General features: G+C 46.7%; 1 long non-coding RNA gene across 1 annotated transcript; it reads left to right on the top strand.

Annotated features, from left to right (window-relative positions):
• The first annotated feature begins 231 nt into the window (after positions 1 to 231).
• On the top strand, positions 232 to 10,385 carry LOC130142650 (uncharacterized). Its single transcript, XR_008819475.1, has 2 exons — positions 232 to 359; positions 603 to 10,385. It is a non-coding gene; the product is annotated as an uncharacterized LOC130142650 (long non-coding RNA).
• The last annotated feature ends 7,961 nt before the right edge of the window (positions 10,386 to 18,346 follow it).

The following is an 18,346-nucleotide window of genomic DNA, read 5'->3' on the forward strand; positions in this document are numbered from 1 at the left end:
CCGTCCTCCTCCCTGGCTCGCCCTGCGGGGGGGCGGATCCGGCGGCAGCGGCTTCCCGGGCGCCGTGACACGGTGACTCTGGGCCCCGCCGGCTGGTAGCGCCGCCTCCCGCTCCGCTCCGCCCGCTGCCGCAGCGGCGGCGGGGCCGCTCGCCGTGCTGGAGCGCTCCCAGCCCCTTCCCCTTCCACCTGCGGCCCCAGCCGCGCTTCGGGAGGAAGAGGAAACACCCGCCGAGGCGGCGGCCCTCCCGCGCGGGCTGGCGGCCGAGGGCAGCGGGCCCCGCCGCCGGGGCTCGCCGAGAGGGGCTGGCAGCGGCCCAACGTGGCGGGGCGGGCGCCGAGGGGGAGGAAGCGGCGAAGGTAACGGAGCCTGCCGGCGGCGGGGCTTCCGCTGGACCGGTCCGGCCTGCGGGACGCGCGGTAACCAGCTGCTAGTTTAAAAGGCGGGGGGAGAGCGGCGGAGGGCGGTGCGCGTGTCCCGAGCCGATTTTTCCATCCCGGGGAGCGCAGCTCGCCCCGCCGGCCCTGGGGAATGGCAGGGGGTGGGCTCCCGGGCGGGTACAGCGCTGATTTCCTTATTTTTGCCCCTTTCCTCTTAGTCAGGCCTGCGGAGTATTCCTGCCAAAAGCGTCTTGCAGTCAAGCTCCGGCTCGGTGAGGAGGAGGAGGGAGGTCCCACGTGTCGTGTGTCATCACAGTCCAGACAAAGTATTTCCGTGTCGCCACAGCATGAGAACTTTTCGTCCCGTCATGGTTGCTTCCTGCCCTGTCTTGAAAGCAGGCTGGTCTTGAGATGAGTGACAAACCCCAGGCATGGCCGCGTGCCTTCCCTGGGACAGATGTACAGGGTGCATACACCAAGCGCCTGGCTTCGGCGCTGCCTTTCTTACTCGGACTTCCCGGCCTTCCCCCAGTTTTCACCCTGAGGAGCACCACCCACTGCACCTCCTTTGTCCGTGCTACTCCCACCTGCCTTCATTTTGTTCTGAATTTTCATCTCCTCCTCTGCTCTTGGCGTTCCTCTGTCTTTTATCTCTGCCAGTTCAACATGTCCCTTCTTCTCTATCTTACACCACAGCTCCCATGAGTCTGCCCCAGCCCTGCAAATGGTAGGAGTGAACAGTAAGCACTGAAAGGAGGAAGTGCCAGCCTCATTCCTTGACCACCTCCCTCCCATGCCAATTGTATTATATAGCCTCTGCTTCTCCCCTTTACATACATGTGCACACTTCCATCCACTGCACTGTGGCCACCTGCTTCACTTCCATCTTCCCCTTGGCCACATGCAGTTCATAAACAGAGTGCCTACTGAAAGGGTAACCCAGATACAGTTTGTCTAAAAGTCCAGCGGGCTGAGGACATTTTCACTAGAAGCAAGCAGTACCTGTGTGTTGAATAAGCTGTAGGAGAAATTCAAGGTTGTTTTGAGTGATGGAAGCCAATGGCTTCACTGCTTCTGGAAGCAGGGGAAGAGTCAGTGAACGTGCAAGGAGTCTGCAAGAGGCACACCACAGGTGACAAGAAACCAGAGAAATCTGCAACTGTCATAAAACTCACTACCAAACTAGTGGCATCTTCCAAGATAGTTCTAGAGGTGAAGCTGTGCCTGTCTTGTCAGCATTTCACAGCAACAGCGTGCACTGGGACAGTGGGTCATGTATGTCCTACTCTTACGTCCAAGCCCAAAGACTGGTGGTAAGTGGCTGTACATCCAGCTGGAAGCCAGTCACAAGTCATGTTCTCCAGGGCTCAGTATTGGGGCCAGTCCTGTTTAATATCTTTATCGATGATCTGGATGAGGGGATCGAGTGCACCCTGTGTAAGTTTGCAGAGAACACCAAGCTGGGCAGGCAGGCTCTGCAGGGAGATCTGGACAGGCTGGACCAATGAGCCAAGGCCAGTTGTATGAGGTGCAACAAGGAGAAGTGCCGGGTCCTGCACTTGGGTCACAACAGCCCCAAGGAAGGCTACAGGCCTGGGAAGAGTGGCTGGAAAGCTGCCTGGTGGGAAAGGACCTGGGAGTGTTGGTCAACAGCTGTTTGAACATGAGCCAGCTGTGTGCCCAGGTGGCCAAGGCAGCCAACAGCATCCTGGCTTGTATCTGAAAGAGCGTGGCCAGCAGGGCAAGGGCAGCAGCGATCATCCCCCTGTACTGGGCACTGGTGAGGCCACACCTCGAACACTGTGTTCAGTTTTGGGCCCCTCACTGCAGGAGGGATGTAGAGGTGCTGGAGCGTGTCCAGAGAAGGGCGACGAAGCTGGTGAAGGGTCTGGAGTACGAGTGTTATGGGGAGCGGCTGAGGGAACTGGGGTTGTTTAGTCTGGAGAGGAGGCGACTCAAGGACTTCATTGCTCTCTGCAACTGCCTGAAAGGGGGCTGTAGGCAGGCGGGAGTAGGTCTCTTCTCCCAGATAACAAGCAACAGGACGAGAGGAAACAGCCTCAAGTTACACCAGGGGACGTTTCTAGTGGATATTAGGAAAAATTTCTTCACTGAAAGGGTGATGAAGCATTGGAACAGGCTGCCCAGGGAGGTGGTGGAATCCCTGGAGGTATTTAAAAAACACGTAGATGCTTAGGGACGTGTTTTAGTGATGGACTTGGCAGTCCTGGGTTAACGGTTGGACTTGGCCTCAAAGGTCTTTTCCAACCTAAATGATTCTATGATTACTTATTTTGGCAATGGCATTTTTAAATGCAAATGGAAATTGTCTCACCCAGATGCAAAATACAGACCATCAGGTGCTCTTGGCTATTGCTACCACCTTTCAGTCCCTAAAGAGCAAGCTACCTTGCAAGCTGGCAACTCAGCTTAGCAAGGTTTAGCAATACCTTGGCTCTGTGTGCAGCTGCGGTTCCCTGTGTATGTAACTCTGCCTCACTCTGAGCACTACGATGCTGTGTTGGCCTGTGCTCAGTTTTACCCTGTTTCTGGTGGAGGTGGCCTCCCACAGGAGCTTGGCCCCATGCATCTGGTAAAATACAGACTGCAACCCAGGCATTTCACTGCGACCTGGAAGATTCAGTCTTTGGTCATGGAAGACCTTGGGCCAATCGTTGTGTCCCTCCATGCTTCAGTTGCAAAATGGTTTAATAACCTTTCCTGCCTCTATTAAGGGACATCTCTGTGAATAACACTTGGTTGCCCGTGGTCCTGCACATGATGGTGAGCCCATCAAACTTTTGAGGGTTTTTTCAAACTTTTTTGAAACATCCCTGGTGCCCATGGCAGCCAAGCAGAATTCTGTGGCCTCTTCTCTGTCTTTGTAGGCTCGAATCCAAAATTACAACGGTAATCCTGTTATATATACTGTTTTCTTGCCTTAAGGCCAGTTCCTATACCCAATGAGGCAGCATAAATAAAAGCCTCAGTGCTTTTGGAATCCCATTAGAATATGCCTGCAAGTGCAATAATACGTAAAACACACCTGCATTATATCCTTCAGTGGGAATTTTGCTGATTATCTTCTCTGCAAATATAGCAAATACCGCAAATGTAAGATGCCCAGGTTCCCAGAGATGAGCATGTAGCAACTCCAGCTGAGTGTGGGAAGAGTTGCATAACATATTTTGAAGGCCCTTTACAAGGTCATGGCCACCAGTAGAAAACATTATTACCTTCTTAGCATTAACCTGATAATTAATAACCTGTACTGTCCTTGTGTTGCACAATATTGTTTCTCAAACCCACATGCTATTATTCCACAGACAGAATGAAAAAGATTTTAATGAGGTTTATAAAGTTCTAGTGTGGATGGATCCTTCTGTCCCTAAGGGAAGAGCCTGCCATGACTGGTTTTCTCGTTCTTTTTCTCCTGTGCAGCAGAAAAATCCATAGGTGAGACTTTCTATGAGAAAAAAAAAATTCAACATCATTATTTTCCTGATGGGTAAACATGAGCTGAGAAATGAAAATTTGCCCACTCAAGGTCATTCAAGATCAGAACCAGGCAAATGATTAGAGACCCAGATCTCATAGCTAATTAGGCTATTATGTAAGCCACAGTAAGAAACAAAAATTCATGAATTTTCCCAACATGAAATAATATGATAAAGTTTGTGCCTTGAAGTAATAAAGTCCCCTGAAATAGGGAAGAGATGCTTGTGTGGCATCATGTGGTTTCTCTCCTTGCCACTGTAAAATAATTCAGTGTCTGGAGCGGAGCAGGACAAGTTTGGATACTAAACTGAATAGCAATATCCTACAGCAGCACTCCTGAGCAATAGAACTGTTATGTTAGGAGCCACTTAGTCCATTAATCTCCTTGAAATCTTTCACCCTTTTGTGGGCTACTGAAGCCCCTGGAAACAGGCTTCTTACTTGTCCCAGTGCTACCCCTGCCAGGCTTCATCCATTTGAGGAAGTGATTTCTGCTGCACTTTGCTTGGTACCAAGGATGGGCACTACATGCCACACTAGCTCCTTGTTGGTTTTATGGTTCAGCTTCAAACATGGGAGATATGCTGTCACTGCAGTGGTGTAAAACTTGCATAAATCAGTTGCTTGGATCAGTCTGGTCATCATATGATGAATAGGGAACTGTGATTGCATACATGCTCAAATAATACGTTTGTACACTGGTACACATCAAGGCCTCCACACTTTTTTTTCTAATTGCTCCTTTTCTGGCTCTTCTTGCTCAGTAGTCATTCAACGTGATCCAGGGCTGCTTACTGGCTGTGTTCAACTGTAAAGAAATCTGTAAAGAAAGCTTTTAAATCAGAGAAAGACAGTGTTCCTGCTTTCTAATTTATAAGGAAAGACCTGAAAGAACTGTATATATTTATCTTTTTCTGTTTTATTTTGGTGTCTGTGCCAAGGACAAGTGTTCTGCCGTCATAATAGACCAGAAAACACAAAGGCTCTCAGACTCCTGTGCTAGATGGGAAATGGTATTTCCACATAAATACTTCTGGTGAACTGAATCCTTCCACATTACCAGGCCTACTGATGGTGTCTCACAACCCAGCTTAAAGTGTCCAAAGCACTGAGGTACAACACAAGCAAACTTGAATCACCAGAAACATCAGATGGCTTTGCTTAGTGGATCTCATTTAGGGCTTTTACAATGGAGGACAAGCATCCCACTGAAGATGGTGAGGCTTGAATTTTTAGCAGAGACATCCCTCTTGTGGGAACTGTTTGGCCTTGGAGCTAAACTGAGCGAAGTACAACTAAATATGCTATAAAATGCTCATCATCAGTTTAAACTTTTATTAGAATTCCTCCTTTTGAATGCTGGACACCACTAGGCTGTGCAATGCAAATGCTACACTACTGTCCTCATACTTTACTCGCAACCAGCAGTTGCAGAAACTGTTCCATTTTTCAGATGTGCAGTCCAGTTTTAGACCTCATGGCTACCATCTTCCCTGAACAGTGGTATCCCCATATTCACCTGCACATGCCCGAAACTATTACCTTCTCCCCAGGCCCTCTGTAACAGATTTTGCACATTCCCAAAATCTTTTTGAAAGCCAGATAGGTACCATGAAGAGGTTAAGCTGATCGGTACTTGTACACAGGCAGACATATGCATGCAGGCACTGCACAGAATTCTAATATATCATTGCTCTGTTCCTTCTATCAGCAAATGTATCTGGACTTCAGCAAAACCAGGAACTGTCTTGTTAATCTCTTCACCTTTCCAGACCACTCCACTTTGGAGACAGAGGGGAGTCAGAGCATTCAGACGTTATCTCAGATCTACCCTTTACTACTGAGAACTTTCAACCTTCTCAGCAGTCAGGTTTTGATGCTGGTTAAGATACCAGATGTTGATATAAAGCTAAAAGTTCCCCAGCTAACTCTTTCTCTCCTACTTTTCTGGCCAAACCTTTATGAAGAATTTGAGCTAAAGCAAACACTGAAAATCCATCAAATCATTCTGTCCTCTTACAAAAATATTCCAAACTGACCACATACCCTTGTAGTGGCGTGGTTCCATTAGGCACACTGTTCTTACAGGACCTAAAGTCAGAGTGTACTAGGAAATAGAAAGAGCTTTCAAAAATTCTCCGAATTCCAGCTCTGCTCTCTGTCAGAAGAGGACAAAGAAAAAAGAATTTATTCTTTCTTGAAATTATTATTACAGTTCCTTTGGAGGTTACTGCTGAACCAACTGATACTCTTCTGCTTAATAACCACAAGTGTTGCTGGTTTTACTCCATTCTGCTTGAATGCATCAGAAACACAGTGTCCCAAGCACTGTTCCAGCAAGGAGGAGATATCAGGGATGTATGCAGTTTGCTTACAAAGCCCTGTTTCTGTGAACAGGAGAAAACACATAAACCCAGTATCTGCTCATCACTGTAAACATTCTTGCCTCTGCTGTGCAGCTCTATCTTATGCTACAATACTTGTTCAGGCTGTGAGCTAGGTTTTTTTATTACCATTGGGTTTCTTCTGCCCTTTTCTTCTGTGCTATCCCCACCCTCTTTCAAAACAATATCCGCACTTAGGCAGGTTCCCTATGAATTCAAATCACTGGATGACCCTATCTGACCTTTTTGAGTGCTGCTTTGTGCTTATTCTTACAGTGGATGCTGCCATCTGATACAGGAGACAAGCTGCTCTTTACAAGGCATAGTGGTTAATCTTTGGATCTATACATCTCTATTTCAGTAAAATCTAAGCAAAATGCTGCCTTATGCCTAGATCTCTCAACTCATCTGCTGGGAGGACGTGATGGGTGGGATGCTATGATGAGGTGTTACAATGGAGTCATATACCCCAGCCTCCATAACTGGCCCAAGAATTGGTGCGGGGCAGGGTGAAGAGTACAGGAAGAGTGTTGCAGGGGTCATTTTTCACAAGGACGCTTGTGAGCAAAGGGGCCCTCTGGAAGTCACTGCAAAATCTGAACGCCAGCATTACCCAGGCTAAGTGCAGCCTGGGAAAGCATGGGAAAGCACTGCGCTTGGACTGCACTGCTTGTATCTGCTATGCGAGTGTGGACCTCAGGAACAGAAAACTCCTATAGTGACAAAGAGACTGCTACCATTTGTTGGAGTCAGGGAGCATGTCTGTGTACACCAGGCATTTTCAAACATATGAGGACATGTGTTTTATGCTGTAAAAAGCCTGTACTATGAAGTGACAGCTGAAAGCTGGCAGCATGGGATATAAAGCCTAGGGGATGAGGGTCATGTCCTGGCCATGGCAGCTGAGTAGCAGTCCTGCACTAAGATGGGTTATATCTCATCTTTACCTTCCTCTTCTCTGCCTATAAGTTTTAGCCCACATAGCTCAGAGAAGCGCAGAGCCACCAATGTATTAGCAATTAAAAAAAGAGATGAGAAAGTCAGTACAGGGTAACCTGGAGGGAAAGCACTACCCTTACTGCAAATGCAGAGAACTGCTGGGTGTGCCGGGTGGCTCTGTCTGGTTCAGCAGCAGGCACCCCTCCTGAAAGCATTTGCTGTAACATTTTTAGCTGTTGTTAGTAATGCATGAGTAGTGATTTTGGATGACCCCAGACCAGGCATCCCTCATCTTCCCCTTTCTTCTGCAACGACACATGAGAAAATTTCAGCTCTGAAAGGGACCTAGCAGCTACCCCTGGGATGATCTGCTAAAGGTAAGCAGAACTCATTCAGCCTTGGGGGTTTTGTCTTCTAACAAAAAATTAGATCTCACCTAAAACAAATCTCTCTCATACATCTTCCTTCTGAATGTTAGAAGCCAATCAGTTTTCTGTTCTCAATTTGCAAGATTTTTATTTTTCAGTTAAAGAATGATCAACATCGACATTTGAAAATTTGTTTTTAAAAACAGATGTTTCTAGTTTTCATTTGCCCATTTAAAATACAGAACACTATCTCATTTTATTGTAGCCATGAGCTGAGCTCAGGGTCTTTGCAGGCTTAGACCTTTAAAACAATTTAGCAAGATGATTTGCGCTACCACTCAACTGGTAGCAGAGTGCTGGCATGGTGCTGCAAAGGGTTATATGCTTGGGAGCTGCACACACCAGCTATGCACCCGGGCTGTGGGTACCTGCAAATGGTCATTGTGGCTCATTTTTCAGCAGAGGAACTGTCAGTGCAAGAAGCATCCAGCAGAGCCATCAAGCACCTTATGCTATGATGTACAGGGAGAGTGTGTTCTCACTCTCTCACTTCTGACTCTCTAGAGTCAGAAAGCTCTCACTTTCCTAGAAGATTAGGAAAACCAGGAACAAAACGCACATTCATGGTGTAGCTGAAAGCTAGAGCAAGAATGGATGTGCAAAAGGAACTTGGCTCTGAAAGGGGAAGGTTGTCTATCCGCCACCCTGTCCCCTGGTGACAAGTTTTGGCAGAAGGGTAAGGACAGGGGATGTATATCAACAATATAGACACAGCTCCCTGTTCCTTTTCCTCCTTCCAGAGCTTCTTGGTAGCAGCACCAGCATTTGTTTAGCTGTTCTTGGGTCTGTTGGAAAGATGATTTGGACAACAGACAGGACACATCAGGAAACCACTGAAGTAATTAACCAAATATACCTATACAAAGCAACCCAAACCCAAAAGAATGAGAAGCCCAAGCACAGCAAGACATCTTCTGCAGTGGCAAGATCACTGCTCATGAGCAGTACTTATACAGCATCATTAGACCTGTCATCCAACCATTTCAGATAGGGGCAGAGGTGCCAGAGCTAGTGTTATACCCGTAGGAGAGGATAATGGTATCACATCCTGGCAGCTCTGTGCATACACACACAGGAAGCAGCTGCACCTGAGTAGCCATGGCTGCTCAAGCTGCCTTGGGTAAAGTCACACATGGCATCTCTTCACTTAAAATCCCCAAACTATGGTGACAACGTGCAAGACCCAGTTTCAACAAACCAGTGGATAAGGAAGAGTTCCATCTTTCCCCTTCTTCACTGAAGTCCTCAGTCCTGCTTCCTGATGAGCAATGCAACCTCTTTTGGACCTGCAACAGCACGCTGGATTTCCCCAGTTAGGCCTTAGTCCTCCCCTAACTTCCAAGAAGCAGGAGTCCTTCAACCCTTCTTTACAGAAATAGTCTGCAATGGCTGGCACTTCATTACAGAGGGACCAGAGAAACTTACCGTAACACGCCTGGCTTTAGGGGACCGAAACTGCCCAACTTGTGAAGGTGCATGAGTGTAGTACTCTGATTGGAGACATGTCTCCAAAAGGTGTAAACTGGCCTCAAAACCCATGCTTCCAAGGAGAGGGGTGTAGTCACACAGTTATTTTAGAACACCAGGACTCAACAGGGTCAGAGGAGACATCATTTTAGTTAATGAACAGTTGCTTTCCCGTTAACACCAACAGCTGTTAATGAACATGACAATTTAACCCCTCCCGGGATACTTGCGTTTGAACCCTCTGTGGTGCTATGTATTGACTTACCAAGCAGCTGCTCTTCCATGCTTAATCAGCAGGTGTGAAATTAGTGATGTTGCATGGAGAAAGAGTTGTCCTAATGACAACTCTGCTTGCCCAGGTAGCCAGTGTCAGGGAGCTTGGGGTGAATTTTGCACATCTAGTGATCCACATCCACTTCCCCTGCTGCACAGCAGCAGGAAAATGACACAGCGATTTTAATTCCCCAAGGCTGAAATTTTAGGTAGACTTAACATCCCATGGCTTCTTGAGGAACAGCGATGGGTGACACATGTAATGGAGCACAGAGTCCTAGCCCCAAGGACATCTAGACATCCTGAGGTGGGTTTCCTAGCTGAATTTGGTGAGGCTTCTATTATTAGCTCTTCATGCAAAGTACTTACAGAAACCTAAATAACTGCATACGCCCTTGATTTTGGTAGCTTTGTCCTGACCCTTCACATGCACACACTTGTGAGCCTCTTTACATGCTACATTTTTTAAAAAAAACACATATTTGTTTTTCCTTTTAAGCAAATTCAGGGCCTGCCCTGGCTGCAGAGTTAAGGTATTATTTTCAGAGTGGGCACAGGGAGGCCCGGAACTTGTACATGTCCTTCTCTCAGCAGTGCCAACAGCATCGCTTCTCATCCAGGAACAGGATCCTAATTTTCATTATCTTGTGTCCGAAGAGTGTATGTTTTTAAACCAAATGGTGCATTAAGATGAAAGGATGCTAAGAGCAGAGAAAGGAAGAACAGACAAAATAACTGGCAGTTTTATACTGTGAGTTGAGCACTTAAGCATTAGGTAAGATATTGTGGAGAAAAACACATTATTGCCTACTTCAGAGATTTCTAGTCTCTGCATCAGACTTCATGCACTTTGCACCTGTGTTGAGTAGGCACCCATACCGAGTGTACTCATGTAAACATACACAGAGTACTTTAAAATGGCAGTGTTATTCATGTCCAGAATTACACAGAACAGTCAGACTGCCAAGGATTCTGGAAAGGACCTGTTATGGGACAAAAATAATGTAGTTTTTACATTCAAGTGTAATTTTTTTATCCTTTGCTGTTAGAATATATTGTGCCAAAAGCTTGACCTTACAGCCTTAAAGGGAGAGAAAGTGTTTTCACTTGGAGATATTTAATAGAGATGGTTATTTAAAGGAAAAACTAAATACTGAAAGATATTTGACTTCTATGAACCAGAAGTAAAATGCTGTACTACCAAATTAACAGGCTTGCCAGAACTCAGCCAAACATCATCTTACCCAAGTTTTCCAACTCAATCTGCCTTAAGCAGAAATACACTAGGGAAACATGCTGCCAACCCAAAAGACACAGGGGTAATCACTGACTAAACCCAGACTTGGAATAGAAAGTGCAAAGCACACACCTTATCCCACAATGTCAGGAACACGCATAAGGCACTGGTGTTCAGAAAAGGGCATGAGCTAGACTCAGGAGCATTGTTGATATTATTGCATCCACCATGCCATATCTGGGGTAACATCTGAGACGTGTCTCAAGGTGTTCATAAAGAAATTCTCTCCCTATTCACGTGCACAGGGCAAGAAAACCACAGCTGCAGTGTCTCCCCTGCCTATTTTGAACTTGCATATAGGCAAGTCCACCAGCACTTGCAAAGCCTTTGTTTGACCCCACGAGGGACGACTCCACACCATCACTTAATGTTGTTCCCTTACCCCTTTGCTGGCTTTAAGGCATTTTGTGCTCTTGTAGGGGCCCGTATCTCCTTAAGCTCCTTGTCACCACTGGACTGCATGAATTGCCTGCTAGCACTCGAACAGAAATGTTTTGTGTGGTGTGAGTGATTAAAAACCTTGCTGCTTCCCTGCTGGAGGATACTGCTCCCACAGAAGGTCCAGCTAAGCAGCATGCTCCTAATCTGCCTCAGCACAGACAGCAACAGACAGAAGCATTCTGTGCTCGCCGAGGTGGTTTTGCACTGCGTAGATTAGGAAGGACTTGCATGCTGTTTGTCAGCTGAGTTGCGGAGACAGTAAGATAGAAGTCAGTAACAGCTTAGGCAGACACAGACACAGCTATACCAAGGCAAGTACATCAGCCTCTGACGAAAGCAGTCATAGGAAATTATTTCCCATGCTCCGTACTCCACTGAATGTTTCAATTATACTGATTTACAAGGGACAGTTGTGCCAGCACATTTTCCCCTTTAGGCACAGCTCTTCAGTAATAAAATTGTACACGAGTCACATTGCTAACACACAATCAGTAACAACAGTAAGTTTCCTTGTAGAGATGAGCCCTTATGACAAATTGTCAGGTGTTTCCACTGGTAATAGGTAGGTAGTGTTTACAGCTTAAAGTCATCTAACACTTACGGTAAGATTCTTCTCTCTGTAGCTCATACATTTTGTCAGGCTCCCACCTCCATGAGAAAGATTCTGTCTCAGACACATTTTAAAATGAAAATCTTGGTAGCCGCAGTTGCAAACTAGCTGGGCAGCCTGTCTTCCCAGCTCTGACAGCACCGTATTGCTGAGTGTGGCTGACTATCACAGAACTGAGGTGCCTTTTGAAGAGAACTGTAGAGCTTAGAGCTTCTTTGCTATCCAGATGACAGCAAGCATAAACATTTGAAAGAAAACCTGAAAATTTCTGTTAAAACATAATGACCATCTTGTTTCCCTCCCCCCAACCCCCGCCCCCCACCCCCCCCGAACTTTAGTCTCCAGCATGTTTTCTTAGGATTTGCATGATTTGTTTGGTCAGACATCTGTTTTACAGAAGATATTTTTCTGCTAGAGTACATATCTGGTTATTACTTCACTGGTAAACTCAGAAGTGCCAATACCTTTGCAAGTATCACTGTGCTTGTATAACCAGTATAAAGCGCTATTAACCTTGTCAGTAGATGACTCTCTACATCTAGACATTTTCAAGAATGAGAAGGCTGCAAGTTGGCCACATCATGAGAAAATAGTCTGAGTCTTGTCAGAAGAGCCCACCGTTCTTGACACAGAACCACAACAGGGGTAAATCTTGGTATTTCCTCAGACCACAAGTGACTAAGATCACATCCCAAAATACGCTGTCCCAGTGGACACTGTTCATCATCTCACCTTGGGATGAGTTATTTTCACTGAAATTCATGCCAGTGTCTATAAAGAATACTCAGCCTTATTCCACGTACCCTCTCAATTTTGTTTACGAAAGATACAGGAACTCAATAACACTATATGCAGAGGCGCAACTCTCTTCCCTCTTCATTGGTGACATTTATTTTAAGGATTGCATTTGTCTGTTTTCTCTCTCTGAGCTTTCTTGACTGGCTGCGGCAAATATATTACTTTGTCCTGAAGACCTTGAACATCCAGTACCCCGTATTTAGTGTAGTTTCAAACAGGAACAATTCGTGGGGGTAGAAATGTATACTTTTTGTTCTATGCTGGAGCGTCAAATGTGGTTTAAAAAAAAAGCAGATAACAAATCTCCAAGAGTCTGAACTTCATGTCCATTTTAAGTGGTCGTGGTCACGTGTTTTCTCTACTGCTGGGGAAGTGGAAAAAACATGGAAAAATTACGCAGCTTTCATTTATTAATTCCATTCCCCATGAGTTGTTCTAGATTTAAAGAATGCATTGCATTAATGTATTTCAAGTGTCTAAAATAATCTCCACTACAGTTTAATTACAGCAGCAGATTTTAATGTTTAGTATCAGACAGACTGTTCATATTATGACATAAATACTAGTATTTATTCCCTTTATGATTATCTCCAAGAAAATATTTCCTATCACACAAGCACTCTATGCTAAGAACCCAGTTTACAATAGCCATCGACTGAAATCAGGGCAGATGCAGCAGTTTTCTTGTACAGGCACACGCACCCTTTGCAGTTCTGTACTGAAGATGTCTTCTCTCTTTCACAAAGGGGAGCAAAAATACTTTTTGGCTGAATATATGCATGGAAAAAGATACAAAAACCCTACAGGAGCCACAGGGTTAAGACATTTAACGCAAAAAGGTCCCCAATAAACCCATTCCTTCCCTTCCAGTTCAATGAAGATACGTAACATTACCAGTTAGCTATAATCTGTTCTGTCCTATGACTTCAGTTTGGTCTGGTTACAAAGGGTGAAGAAAAAAAAAATAATTCAGATTTTCAGCTGTCGGAAACAGAACTCCAAGAAAAAAATAAGCGGATCTTCTAGGGTCCTCAAAGCATTTTTCCTAACTGTGCAGATAGGAATTCAAGGCTCCTAAATTCATCAAGTGCCCGGAAAGTTTCTGGGATGAGAATATTCCAGTGCAAGACACCTCAATGCGACAGAATCTATTGTCCCTAAAAAGGGGTATTTTATCTCAATTAGCATCTGAGAAGAACAGACTATGCACATTAAAGACCCAAAGAAACACACTAAAAAATTTCAAATGCTTTAAGTTGGTTTTATTACAAAATTACACTTGGTGATAGTTGCATACAATAATAGTATGTGCTGTCAGTGTTGTGTAGCTGCTCCCACATAAAGCAACAACTGCAGCACCTGCCTGCACTAACCAGAAGTAGGTTACTTTAGTAGCTAAGTTACCTGCAGTCATTACTGCTGCATCTGATGTGACCGTGTTAGGAACCACAAGTGGGTAAACCGAGGCATGAGAAATTGGTTTTGTGCCTTATAAATTGCAGGTATAGCTTTATGTATTTATTTCAGGAAATTAACCCTTTACTGGTGCATTTCTGTAATTAAGCCTTAATGCATGTCTTGACTGCACCTGGCTACCAGCAGCAGCAGCAGTGACCCGAGACTATTACCACTGCACTCTTTCATTGCAATACCTCTTTACTAGGGGAATACTACACCGGATTTTAAACTAGTTGATGGCCCTACTTAGTGCTGCTTTCATTTACGTGCAGTACGTGTTGTGCTGTTTGTCCTCCTTGAGACTTGGGCTAAAGTCATCCCAGTGTAGTACTATGCAGCGTTGGTTTACATGCGATGGACTCGTGGGCCGTAACACCGTGCCCTGCGCACTCGGCGGTGGTGTCGCCCCTGTGGGTCGGGCGGCCCCTGGCGGCAAATGCCAGCAACTGCACCTCTGGCTTCCCTTTTCCTGGGAGCCGGCCTATGGGCGGGATCCCAGCCTCCTCCTTCCCCCCGGGGCCAATTACTGAAAAATTTAGGGTTTCTGGCAATTCTGAGTATCTTTGGTCCGTCGGATGCACCACAGCGCGGGTCGTGACCCTGCTGGCTAGGAACACTGAACGGGGTTTGCACCTCCTGGACCTGGTGGAGATTTAAGCAACTAATTCTAACTACTAACCTCATGGCTACTCCAGCTCCCGCGTGGTTGCTCTGGCTCCCGCGGCAGTGTCAGTATCAGTGGCGCCTATACTGAAGGAGAAGTATAGATTCTATATATGAAGAAGAAATGGAAACGGAAAGCAGCTCATTTTGTAAAGGGGGAGGATGAAGCAGGGCCATCACAGGATCAGGATGAACGCAGCGAACAGAACAACAGTTAACCTCCCGATTTCTGTTTCTGAATGAACAGTGGGATAATGCAGAAAGATTATGCCTGTCAATCAGGTGAACACCTTATCGCCTGGTTACTTCGATGCTAGAATAACAGGGCTAATACTATAGAATTGGAGGGTAGGGAAGCCAAGCAGCTGGGATCACTTTCTAAAGAAGGAGACGTTGACAGGGCATGCAAAAGGAATGCAAGCCCTCAGCCTCTGGAAGGGACTCCTGTCAAATGTTAAGGTACCCCTACAAGGAGGGTACCACACGTCACGCAGGCAAGTGGACCGCAACAGAGAACCGGACACTCAAGGGAATTAGCTGTGAAAGACATGACTTCTTATAACCAGGATGATCCATGGTCACCCATGGATCCTGGCAAAGTCCTTATGCACGCAGCCCATGTGACAGAAACTGGTACAGAGCAGACCATCATCATGTGCCAACTCACTGGCAACAATGAGTTGAAAAGACGATGCACCAACGGTGGATGAAGTTATGAAGATAGCAGCTCTACCTCCATCACCTCAGCTGTGGAGAGACCGGTCCAGCAACTTGATGAGGATATCCTGTTCCTCACCTGTATGGACCTGCATCTCAGCCATCAACCAGAGATGCCCTTCTGTTTGGGAGGGAGAACACAGGAGATACCACAGGGTACCCTGTGGTTTTACCTGTGGGACCACGGAGAGAACATGAGGAGGTGGGATGGAAAAGCCACCTCAGTCCTGGAGGCACAGGCGCATTAATTACAAGGAAAAATAATCATAAATAAAGAGTCTTCCAAGAAGGTTGCTGCTCCAGTCTCCAGAGGGCAGCTTTCCAGACAGACTGATACAGCTGGCTTTACCCACAATCCTGTGAAAAGGAATTCTAATCCATTCTGCCAAGACATAAGTGACCAGAACTACTCCACGCTACATCCGCTTCGCACCACTTGCCACCCTGGTGGAGAATCCTACAAGCAGGATTACAGCGACCCTGCCTGCAGCCAGGCGGAGGACACGGATAGCTGCGTTTACCAGACCATGTGGATCTGCCGGCCAGGCACATCAGACCCACAGGAACATAAAGCTTTAGTAGATACAGGTGCACAGTGTACTTTAACGCCATCAAGCTATGAAGGAGCCGAGCCAACCAGTATTTCTGGAGTGACAGGGGGATCTCAACAGCTAACTGTATTGGAGGCTGAACTGGGAAGGAGTGACAAAAACATCCCATCGGGACTGGCCCAGAAGCTCCCCGTATCCTTGGCATAGACTCTCTTAGGAGAGGGTGTTTCAAGGATCCAAAAGGGTATCAGTGGGCTTGTGGTATAGCTGCTCTGGAAACAGAGGAAATCGAGCAGCTTTCTACCTTGCCTGGTCTTTCAGAAGAACCTTCTGTGGTGGGGATTACCGAAAGCTGAGGAACAGCAGGCGCTGATCGCCTCTACCACGGTGCACCGGGGGCAATACCGCACCAACCGAGACTCACCGATTCCCACCCAGGAGCTGGTTCGCCAACCAGAGAACTAAGGAGCGATCTCAGCAGAACCCATTCACCCTTTAATAGCCCCCCATACGGCCACTGTGACAACCTAATGGAGAATGGAGACTAACAATGGACTATCGTGGCCTGAATGAAGTTAGTGCCGCCACTGAGTGCTGCCGTGCCAGACATGCTAGAACTTCAACATGAACTGGAATCAAAGGCAGCCAAGTTGTACGCCGCCACTGATACTGCAAATGCACTTTTCTCAATCCCTTTGGCTGCAGAGTGCAGGCCACAGTTTGCCTTCACTTGAAAGGTGTCCAATGCATCTGGAATCGACTGCCCCAGGGGCGGAAACTGGAAACACATCCCTACCATCTGCCATGGACTGATCCACGCTGCACTGGAACGGGGTGAAGGTCCAAAACACCTGCAAGACATTGATGACATCATCGTACGGGGCAATACAGCAGAAGAACTTTTCGAGAAAGGGGAGAAAATCACCCAAATCCATCTGAAAGCCGGTTTTGCCATAAAACAAAGTAAAGTCAAAGGACCTGCACAGGAGATCCAGTTTTTAGAGACGAAATGGCAGGATGTATGTTGTGAGATCCCAACAGGTGCGATCAACAAAACAGCAGGGATGTCTCCACCAACTAGTAAGAAAGAAACTCACGCTTTCTTAGGCGTTTTGGGCTTTCGGAGAATGAACATACCAAGTTACAGTACGATTGTAAACCCTCTTTATCGCGTGATGTGAAAGGAAAACTATTTTAAATGGGGCCCTGAGCAACAAGCCTCTGAATAAATTAAACGAGAGATAGTTCGAGCAAGGCCTTGTGCCAGTTTGGACTGCGCAAGATGTAAAGAATGTGCTCTACACCACAGCCGGGGAGAATGGCCCTGCCTGGAGCACCTAGCAGAAAGCACCAGGGGACACTCAAGGTCAGTCCTTGGGCTTTTGGCGTCGGTGATAGAGAGGATCTGATGCCCACCAGACTCCAACTGAAAAAGAGATACTGGCAGCTTATGAAGGGGTTCGAGTTGCCTTGGAAATGATCAGTAGTGAAGCACAGCTCCTTCTGGCGCCCCGGTTACCAGTGCTGGGATGGAGGTTTCAAGGGAGGGCCTCCTCTACACATCATGCAACTGCTGCTAGGTGGAGTAAGTGGGTCACGCTGATTACACAACGAGCTCAGATAGGCAATCCCAATCATCCAGGAATCTTGGAAATTCTTATGGACTGGCCAAAAGGCAAAGACTTCAGGATGTCACCAGAAGAAAAGGTGACACGTGCTGAAGAAGCCCCATCGTACCATGAACTGCCTGACCGCAAAGAAGTATGCCTTATTTACCGATGGGTCCTGTGGTATTGGTAGGAAAGCAACAGAGGTGGAAGGCGGCTGTATGGAGACCCCTGTGACATGATGCAGAATCTGCTGAAGGGGAATCAAGTCAGTTTGCAGAGGTGAAAGCTACCCAGCTGGCTTTAGAGGTTGCTGAATGAGGAAGGTGGCTGATGCTTTAACTCTATCCTGACTCATGGATGGTGGCAAATGCCCTGTGGGGGCGGCTGCAGCAATGGAAGCGAAGTAATTGGCAACAGAGAGGTGAACCCATCTGGGCTGCCACACTGCAGCAAGATATTGCTGCTCGGGGAGGGGGGTAGAACCTGGTTGTAAAAGTACGTCACGTAAATGCTCGCGTACCCAAGAGCTAGGCCACTGAAGAACACCGAAACAACCAGCAGGTAGATCAAGAAGCTGAGACTGAAGTGGCTCAGGTGGATATGGACTGGCAACGTAAGGGTGAGTTACTTATAGCTCGGTGGACCCATGACACCTCAGGCCATCAAAGAAGAGATGCAAAATATAGGTGGGCCCAGGATCGAGGGGTGGACTTAACCACGGACGCTACTGCACAGGTAATCCACAAATGTGACACATGTGCTGCAATTAAGCAAGCCAAGCAGTTAAAAGCCTCTGTGGTATGGAGGATGATGGCTGAAATAACAGTACGGG

Source organism: Falco biarmicus, chromosome Z (assembly GCF_023638135.1).
Source record: "Falco biarmicus isolate bFalBia1 chromosome Z, bFalBia1.pri, whole genome shotgun sequence".
Taxonomy (NCBI): domain Eukaryota; kingdom Metazoa; phylum Chordata; class Aves; order Falconiformes; family Falconidae; genus Falco; species Falco biarmicus.